This window comes from Thalia democratica, chromosome 1 (genome assembly GCF_965202585.1).
Source record: "Thalia democratica chromosome 1, ktThaDemo2.hap1.1, whole genome shotgun sequence".
Lineage (NCBI taxonomy): Eukaryota > Metazoa > Chordata > Thaliacea > Salpida > Salpidae > Thalia > Thalia democratica.
The window spans coordinates 48,054,504-48,065,266 of NC_139165.1; positions in this window are offsets into that span (position 1 = coordinate 48,054,504).

The following is a 10,763-nucleotide window of genomic DNA, read 5'->3' on the forward strand; positions in this document are numbered from 1 at the left end:
CAACAGTTTTATATTCATAGCATTTTAATGATAAACTATTTTGAAAATAAAAACTATAGTACAACTTTTCACAAGATATTATCAAACAATTGACAAAGACTAAACAAAAAGTATATTTTAGTAAAATAAAGCATCAAAACCACTAGAAAAAACTAGAGTCTTTATGTTTTGCTACAATTTCCATTTAATTAAATAGTTATAAAATCAATAACTTTATTTAAACATATTTACAAATGGATACCATAAAAATATTTAAAAGTTATTATCCAATTATAGAATAGTATAAGGGAAAATGTATTTACTAAAACTCTGCTATCTCAACCTAAAAGAAACTTAACTAAATTTATAAACCTCATAAATTCATATTCCAGTGAAGTTACTTCACTAGGATCTTTTGTTAGCAAACGATTTAACCTATATTTTAAACAGTTAAACCTCATATATAAAGTTAATATAAAACTATAACATATTTAAAGATTGAAATTTAAATACAAACTTGCAAACTTTGTTTATAAACTTAACAGATCTAATAAATATGTTTTTGAATTTAAACTATAATTTAAGTTAAACAATCATAAACATAGAATTAATAATGATAAATACTTAATATAAGACTTCTAACAAAAATTATATTTTTACGCATTTTACAAATATTTTCAGTTTATTTTGGAAATATAAAAAAAAAAATTCAACAAAAGACATTTTAATTGAAACTCAACAAAATATAGCTAAAGTTCTTACTTATATTGATCAGAAATTCATACCTAATAAAGCTTAAAACAAAACAATGAACAGCTTATGTGTATAATTTAGTTACATTTAAACAAGACTTAAAAATTTAGATTAAACAAACATTCATTAGTTTGAAACTTAGAAAATTTTGTTAAATAACATATTTTTAGTATTAATTTTCATTAAACAAAAACCATAAAAAATAGATTTTGAAAAAAGAACTTTATAATTAAAAAACTTGCAGTAAGAATTTTTCAAAGAAACCTTGTTTAAATATTCTTCTTACTTTAAACTAGCTTATTTAATATTATTTGTAAAGATGTTCTGTATTTTTAATAGTATTAAAACTTTTTTTATCAAAAATAAGTTTTAAATCAAAAATAGTACAACATGGTTAACCTCAAAAAAAAAATTATCCTACAAATGTTTCATTCACCTGTTGTTTACAAACATATGTTTCTGATTTAAGTCACGTGACAAACTCACTGATGCAAATAATGCACTTCTGCATAAAAATCTTAAATATTTGGTCATTAAAAAATTCAAGGTCATTCAAATAAAAATAATAAGGTTATGTGAAACCCACAAAAATATTAAACAATTACAAAGTTAGTCTTTTATATGTTCGTTATGTTATATAAATTCATCAAAACACAGTACTAAAATTGTAAAACGAAAAAAGTTCTTTTTCATTTTGGATTGTTATGGTAAAAGTAAAATGTTATTTTTATACACACGAAACTAATTGTTTTAAATTTCTTAGTTACATTATCATAATAATTTTAACAGTTTAAAAATTTTACATAATTAACTTTAATAATGTAATGACTACAACCTTTTTGTGAATTACACTAATTATAAAACAGTTAAAAAGATGACAATTTAAAACTTAGATAATTAAACAACTTTCGAATTTATAACTAAATTTTAAAATTAAAGTAATTTGAACTAACAAAAGTTTTTTCTCAGTTAAAACAACTATTTCGCTATCTTTTTAAACTTTTGTTTAAATTATATTTAAAAAAATACTATATATTTATTCTATGGTAGCTTTAGTTAAAAAAAAATAATAATTGACTTTGAATAAACTATAAAAAAAACTGTACACAGACCGGAAATTAAAAAAAAAACAAGTTTTTTACAACTAGATTAGCTATAACACCTTTGTTTTAATTTGTTAGCTCCTTTATCTAAATTTTAATATTATAGAAAAGTATTTTTTAATTTTACAAAAAATGTTTAAAGGCTTACCTTATTTAATTTAATCAAAGTGACTATTTACAAAATAACGAAAACTATCAATGTATACAGTTTTATTAAGCAAAATTTAAATGCATATTTCAAACTTATATAATCTACACAAAAGCATTTAAGGTAAACTAAAATAAAAAAATTTACTTGTAGTAAAAAACGTTAACTGAATGGCAATAATATTTTATTACATTACAAATAAAGTTCAATAACCTTATATACAAACTAAAAACTAAAATATTTACATTAAAATAACTACTTATGTAGTTCACGAGACAAATAGTTATAACAAATAAAAATATCTATTGGTACTACTACCTGCAATGAATATATTTTGATCTTAATTGTTTTAAAGTTTTTGTTTTATTGCTGATACAAACACGCTTATGAAGTAATACTTGCAAACTTATTAAATTCTTTTTTTGTTTTTCTCTTGGTTCTCTTTTAATTATTTACCTTTTCTTATATGCCGGTATAGAGAGAAGTTATTGTTTTTTTTTTGTAAGATAATAATTTACAATACTAAACATAAAAACATTTAAAAATATCATATTTTATCAAGTATAAGTTTTATATAAAAAAGTTAGTAATAACTGTATTCATAATGTTTCAGTCTAAAATGTTTAATTAGCACAAATTTCAGACACATAATAATAAACTCGTACACTTAAAAATAAAAAATTGCTGATTTATTTCACCACCAACTAAGTTAAAAATCATAATATAAATTTAAATTTAAATAGAATCTCACAGTTATAGTTTATTTAAAGGATAAATTTGTACTTCTTTGAAACTTAAAAAAATCAAAAGGGTTGATCACGCCAATTCGATCATCAGACCACAAGTTTCGGTAGACTGAGACCGGTTTCGTCATTATTAGGACTCATCAGTTAGTCACAACCGAAAAACTTGCAGTCGTCAATCTACAAACGATTTATGATACTTTCACATGAAGCAACCATTTGCTGACAATGATCAGTAACGTCAGCATTGTCATTTGCCGTGCAACGTTTAAAACATTGTCCACTAGGCAAGACATCTGGTACGCTCGTTTTAGTATGATCAACAAAAAACATCGGCGAAAGTCAGCAGAGCAGAAGGCTGGACTTTCTTTTGCCGTGAGACAAGCTCAAGTTTTGAAGCTCAAAACTTGAGCTTGTCTGACGATTTTTTTTTCCTCTGACGGTTAAAAAACTGAAAGGTTTTTTTTCCTAGACCAGTTGCTTGGACCAATTATTTTAGTCGCTTTATTTTGTCGCTCAATAAACTATTGTTATTAGTATTACTATTATTATTATTATTATTATTATTATTATTATTATTATTATTATTATTATTATTATTATTATTATTATTATTATTATTATTATTATAATATTAATAATGAGAGAACATTTCAGTATCAAAAGAAATAATAAAAGATCTCAGGAAAACATTTAAAGAGTACGATCTAGATTTGACATCAACAATAATGTCGGGAGAAAATGAGGTAGATAAGTTACCTTTCCTAGATATTGAGCACATTCTTACTAGAGTAAACGAAAAAAGTTTTTTCTACACCAGAAATTTTACGAAAACTACCGCAGTAAATTCTACTTTTTTGAACGGAAAATCTTTCCACCCACTGAACATCTTTAAGGGTATAATTACAGGCGAAGAAAAAAGATTGAAAAGAATAAATGAAAGAAAAGAAGATTATTATGAGAGTCTGAAAAAACTTAAAACTAAATGTTTAGCATCCAATTTCAATCCCAAACTAGTAGAAGACCAATTTAAGAAAATTTGTTGCAAAAATGAGAATAAGAACGTTCCAATTGAACAAAAAGACATATCTAAAAACGAAAATGTATATTGGTCTACTCAATTTAAGAAGCTTCTAAGTTTCACTAAAGAGGAATCTAAACTTTTTCCTTCAGGTAAAATATCCTTTACAAAACCAGCGAGCCTGAGAAAACTTTTAAATAGTTTTAGTCAAATTGCAAAACAAAAACAAACGAGTACTAAACTAAGCAAAAAATGTGAAAAATGCTCACTATGTGGTAATCATGGCAAACATAAAAACATGGTATTTGATAAAGAAACTTTAAACATTCAGGGTAAGACAATAAAATTGAAACCGAATCTGAACTGCAAAAGTTATGGAATTTACGCAGCTATATGCACAAAATGTAATAGCAACTATGTAGGACAAACTAAAAACAGCTTCAGTACAAGATGGACAGCACATAGATATAGTTGGAATAGATCAAAATCAAATTTTAACCCAAACGATATAACAGATGAAAATGCCTTATATAGACACTACTATGTTAAACACAAGAACGATCTACAGAAAGAGTGTTGTTTTGATGACGCGTATGAAGTTGTTTTTTTGGAAGAACCAAATTTTAAGAACCTTGACTATAAAGAATATTTTTGGATAAATAAACTCAAATCAAATATTAACTTAGCTAAAACACAATACAGTGATTTATAGGGGTAGAGTAGTTAAAGTACATATTGTTAGATGCATCTGTTTTGTATATTTTTTTGTATTTCTTTGTGTTATTTAGTAGTTCTTAACAAACATTTATATATTAATTGCATATGTAATTTTGTGGAGCAAAACTCTTTTTAATGTTATAGGAATAAAGTAAATGTGTTTTTTTAAAAGTTTTTTATATATAAAGTGTTTTGTTTGCTGTTAATAGATGTCATTTTATCAATTAAAAACATTTATATATATATATATTTTATGTTTTAATTTTTGTTTTTACAGCCGTATTTTTGTATTGAAAATGTCTAATAAAGGACGAAAGCTTTGCAACTAAAGTGTTCTGGTTATTGTTTCATTGACAGCTATTTAAGGGCTATTAGTTTAGCTTTTTTGTATTTGAAAATTTAAGTATAGCTTTGTCTGAAACAAAAGTTGATTGGAGTTGTTTTTTGACCCCGGATTACGGCTTACCTGTTTTCTTTATTATTATTATTATTATTATTATTATTATTATTATTATTATTATTATTATTATTATTATTATTATTATTATTATTATTATTATTATTATTATTATTATTATTATTATTATTATTATTATTATTATTATTATTATTATTATTATTATTATTATTATTATTGTTATTATTATTGTTATTGTTATTGTTATTGTTATTATTATTATTATTATTATTATTATTATTATTATTATTATTATTATTATTATTATTATTATTATTATTATTATTATTATTGTTATTGTTATTGTTATTGTTATTGTTATTGTTATTGTTATTGTTATTATTATTATTATTATTATTATTATTATTATTATTATTATTATTATTATTATTATTATTATTATTATTATTATTATTATTATTATTATTATTATTATTATTATTATTATTATTATTATTATTATTATTATTATTATTATTATTATTATTACTATTATTATTATTATTATTATTATTATTATTATTATTATTATTATTATTATTATTATTATTATTATTATTATTATTATTATTATTATTATTATTATTATTATTATTGTTATTGTTATTGTTATTGTTATTGTTATTGTTATTGTTATTGTTATTGTTATTGTTATTGTTATTGTTATTGTTATTGTTATTGTTATTATTATTATTATTATTATTATTATTATTATTATTATTATTATTATTTTTATTATTATTATTATTATTATTATTATTATTATTATTATTATTATTATTATTATTATTATTATTATTATTATTTTTTTTTATATTTTTTTATTTTTTTTTTAAATTTTATTATTACTATTATTATTATCATTATTATTATTATTGGTAATTTAGTTTTATCACTAACATAAACAAAAAAACAAAAATTATTAAATTTAACTATAAAAACAAAAAAATTAAAAATTAGGTTTGTTTGTGAACGAAAACGCATATGTATTATTAACAAAATGTAAGAAAATATTAAAACTACTAAACGAAAAGTACCAAAACCATATTGATGGTTTACTGTATAAAAAACACATGAAGCACGCTCAACCAGTATATACAAAAGTGGATTAAAAAAAACAACAAGAATAACACGAAATTTCATACCTAGTTTTAAAAACATTAATCAAAAATACTAATACAAAAAAGCCAAAAACTTAAAAAAAGTTTTACAATATTACGTTATAATGATTATTAGTTTAATACATTATATATAAAAAACAAAAACTTTATTAAAACGACTAAAATGTCAACAATCTGATAAAAATACTTAACAAATCTAAAAGATTTATTAATCTAAATAAAGCTACTTTATCGTTTCTAACTTTTAGTCTTTTTTTATATGGTTTTGTGCAAACCTAAGCCTGAAACTAATGTTATGAAGTTATTTAATCTTTCTATGTTTGTAGTTGAATCGTATTTACTATTTACTAAACTCAAAATAATTTACTTTTTTTTGTATAGAAGTCTTTTTAATTAAGCCAAGGTCTCATCTAGTTACAATTTATTGATAATTTTTATTTGCTTGAGTATTTAAAATATTTTTTTTTGAAAACAGAATCAAACTTTTACATATATTAGTAATTAATTTAAAACAATTCAACCTAACAAGAAAAAAGACTAAAGAGGTTAGGTTTTAGTTGGTGTTTTTTTTGCAATCATGCTATAAAATTTTAAAATTTAAATTTTTATAGATTTTCTGAAGTAAAGTAAAAAATAATACACTTTACTGAAGTAAAAGGTAACAGTTAAAGGTAACAGTTAGGGGTAACAGTGAAAGTTAAGAAAATAGTAATAAGTTAAAAAATTACAACCAAGGATAAGGGTTAGGAATAGTAAAAAAAAAATTATATAAATCAAAAAATTAAAATAAATTTAAAATTGAAAAAGTTTCAACCCGCGCAAAAAAGTCTTCGTGCAACAAAGCTTCTTCATACACATTTGACACCTAACCAGATGAAAAATTATTACAATGGACCATACTTTTGATTGAAAAAAGTTATAAATAGTTAGTATTAAGTGTGAATCAGGTGAAATGGGTATAAAATCTGCAATGCGTGCATTTCATGTAAGTAACGTTTTTTGCCTAGGTCAATTGTGCGCAGTACGTGCGTTACTTATCTTGTTTAGATAGACTCATTTTAATTGGAACGAAACAACTTTAAACGCTTTTAATGAAAGTTGTTTTTTAAGTGCGTGAATCAGACTATGTTGATAATCTTCGCATTAAACTCAGTAAAAAGGTTGGTTTTAGCGTTTCAGAATGTTCAGAATTCACAATACATTTATTGGTTAGAAATGTTTGATAAAATTGAAAAAATTAAAATAGTTTTGAATCCAACAAGACTTGTGACAATGACTGTGAAAACTAACTAATTTGATTAAAAAATAATTCAAAGGATTGCTTTTTAAATCTATACATTTCTAGTAATACTAAATTTAATAAATAAGAAAAGACTACACCTAATTAGCTTACATATAATGATTTAAACTTGCTATTTATAGTAATACAAAAATTAAAACTAAATATTTTTGATAGACTAGATCAGTTATATTTCTAAGTGATACTCTACACAGTAGTTTGTATATAAACTATTTAACTGAACTAAAACATTTACTAAGGTAAAAACAATATTGTATAAAAAGAGTCTTGCAAAATCACTTCGGTTTTTCCTCCTATATTTGCTGAATCATCAAAAATAAACCATTTTATATATTTTTAAATTTTAGCTTTTTAAACTTTCTTTTTTGATTAACTATTAATATTTTTAAGTAAGGTGAGTTAGGAATAAGGGTACAAAAAATAATAATATAAAACGTTTGGAAAATTTTGAACAGTGAGCAAATAATAGGGGAAAAACCTTAACGTTTTAATCGGACCCGTTTGAAAAGCGTTTATTTTGATTTTTTCTTTTATAGAATTATATACATTATAAATTAACAGTTTTTAACACGTTTATACTAAACTACAGTCAAGAAAAAAAAAAGTTATTTATTTTTAGTCTATTTTAGTTTACAAAAAATTATTTAAAATTAGTAAGTTTATTTAACAAAAAAATGAAGATACTAAAAACATTTTAATCCAAGGTCCCTAAGAGCAGAAAAAGACCTCTCAGTCCTGGTCATAAAGTCGCACATCACACATGAACAAAAAAATCCTAATAAGATTAAAAAAGAAAACAGTCAAAATTTAAACTAAAAAAAAACTCTATCAAACTATAAAATATAAAACTTTTTAACTTAAAACAGCTTTCTTCACAAAAGTTGTCAAAAAAAAGAGGAATGATACTAAAATGTTTATTGAAAACTTATAAGTTGGCTTATAATAAGATAAGTAAGGTTATCTCACCTGACATTGAACACACATAAAGTATATTTTAAATTTTATATTGAAAAGTACAGTTTTAAAATTAAATGTTTACTAACATTTACTAATTCTTATCAATAACTTTCGTAAATAATTCAGCTTTCTATTAATATAATACGTGAAAAAATTATTAGACTGTAATAAAAACGTAATAAAAATTTGGACTTTACTATATGTTTGTTTTGACTTCTAAAATTTTTAAAACAAAAATAAATAATTAGACAGCTTATATAGCTTTTTTTTGAAAAGATCGAGAACAACACAAATTCAAAATTTATATAAAATACGTTGCTAAGTCGTAGTTTTCTTTAACTATTTGTTTACGTACAATAATATTCTGAATAAGTATGTTTTTTATATGTTTGACTTAAATCTTAATCTATTGCAATTGAAAACTTTTATAGAAAATTGCTTTAATTATTGATTTATATAGCAAAATGAAAGTATTTTTTACTTTTATATGACATTATTTAAAGCATAAATTGTAAAAAAGTGTTTTTTAATGTTCGTTAATAAGATACCAAATTTTAAAGTCGAGTTTTATCTATATAAAAAGTTCGTTCTGAATGCAACCTTATACTTAAAAAAGTACATTTTCTCAATATCTAGCTATCTGACAACATACTATTCATAAATATTTGCAAAAATGCATGAACATTATGATCTCATAAGTGAATTTGTATAAATTAAGTTGAAAGGATGTGTACTGTCTTCATTTGAATATTATGAACTAGTTTGTTAATATAAATTAAATAAATCCTTTTTTTCTACAATAAAATATTAAATTTGATAATGGTCAAATACAATGTACACAGCTTACATGTCATTTGGTCATGATTTATTACCAATTGTATGGGTTTTTAATGCAGAATTGTTATCAGGTTTTGGACACACTCAGCAAAGTTAAGGCTAGTTTGATCTACTTTTAAGTCTTAGGCTAACTCAGGTCTTTTTTTCTGAGAAACTCCAGCTAGTTTTAGATTTTTAGAAAAAAAAAAACTCAGGCTAGTTGTTTTGTTAGATTATAAATTAGTTTCAGTTAGTTTAGTTCAAACCAATTCTGCAAAGGAATAAGATTTTATATTGGTTCAACGGGAAACACTTTTAAAAATAGATGATAGATTCACAATAACATTTACAAAAGTTATAAAGATACTATAAAAGTTATAAAGGACCTAACTATCAAAATACATTTGGCATTTGAAACATAACAAAATCACTTACAACATAAAATGGAGCATCCTTCACCACATTAGAAAATTAAAAACATATATAACATCTGTAAAACCTGTATTTTAGAAAGAATAGAGATAGCCAATGCTAACAAAAAAGTCAACTTAAATATTAGGTACAAGCTGTTTGCAATCTGTCAACATTTTCAGAAGCTCTACTTTAAAACTTAAACTAGCACCCGTTAATTAGTAAGTTACATTATTTGTAATTGTAAGGAGTTTTTATTGCCTCTAAAATACGATGCCAAATTAAAACTTTTGATTACATAAACTTTATCCAATAAGGTAATTTAACAAAAGTTTCTAAATTTGTAGCAAAAACATATTACTTCAAATTGTACACTAATTTAAACAACAATATAGTCACATCATAAATCTAAATTAAAAAATTTTGTGCTTTAAATTTCAACAGTCTGTTTATAACATTATCAATTGCTAATGTTGTGTTTATTATTCAATTTCTACTTTTTTGGCAACTAATTTCAATGTGAGTCATGTTCTATTACTATTTTAATGTATATAATATAATAATGATTTTTTTATAGTACATAATACCAACAAAATTCTTTAAATTGTAATACAAGCATTAAATTTTTAGTCAAGTTTAGTATCTTTAAGTTTTATTTCGTTGTTAAACTATAAGTTCAATATTTAGTTTTTAATTTTGTTTTACTTCTATTTATTTTGTCCAAAATTTTGTTCAAATTTGTTTACAACAACTGAGGATCTCCTATATGCAAAAATATGAGTGAAACATTGCTTTGTTAGTAATAAACTGTTAAATATTAGATATAGCATCTATAAAAACTACAAAATTAGTTACTGAAAATTAGTGCATCAAAATAGTATTCAGCAGTATCAATAATTTCATCAGTTTTAATGACACTGTTCCCTTATTTTAACTTAATTTTTTTTTATTAAATTATTTTTTATAATGATATTCAAAGACTTTTCTTCCTGGTATATCAATGAAAAACATCAAATATCTTTTAAGTTATTCAAAAATAAGTTTTATAAGCCTTCAATGAAACTTGTCTAATAAAATCTCTACACGTTTAACTTTAAATAATATTTTATTTTAAAGTAATTTAAAAATTTATATAATTTAATTCTGTTGTTTAATTTGATGTTATACAAAAAAAAACTAGCATTATAAGTTGAAAAGTATTCAAACAAATAATATTCAAGAATGTAAAAAAAGAATT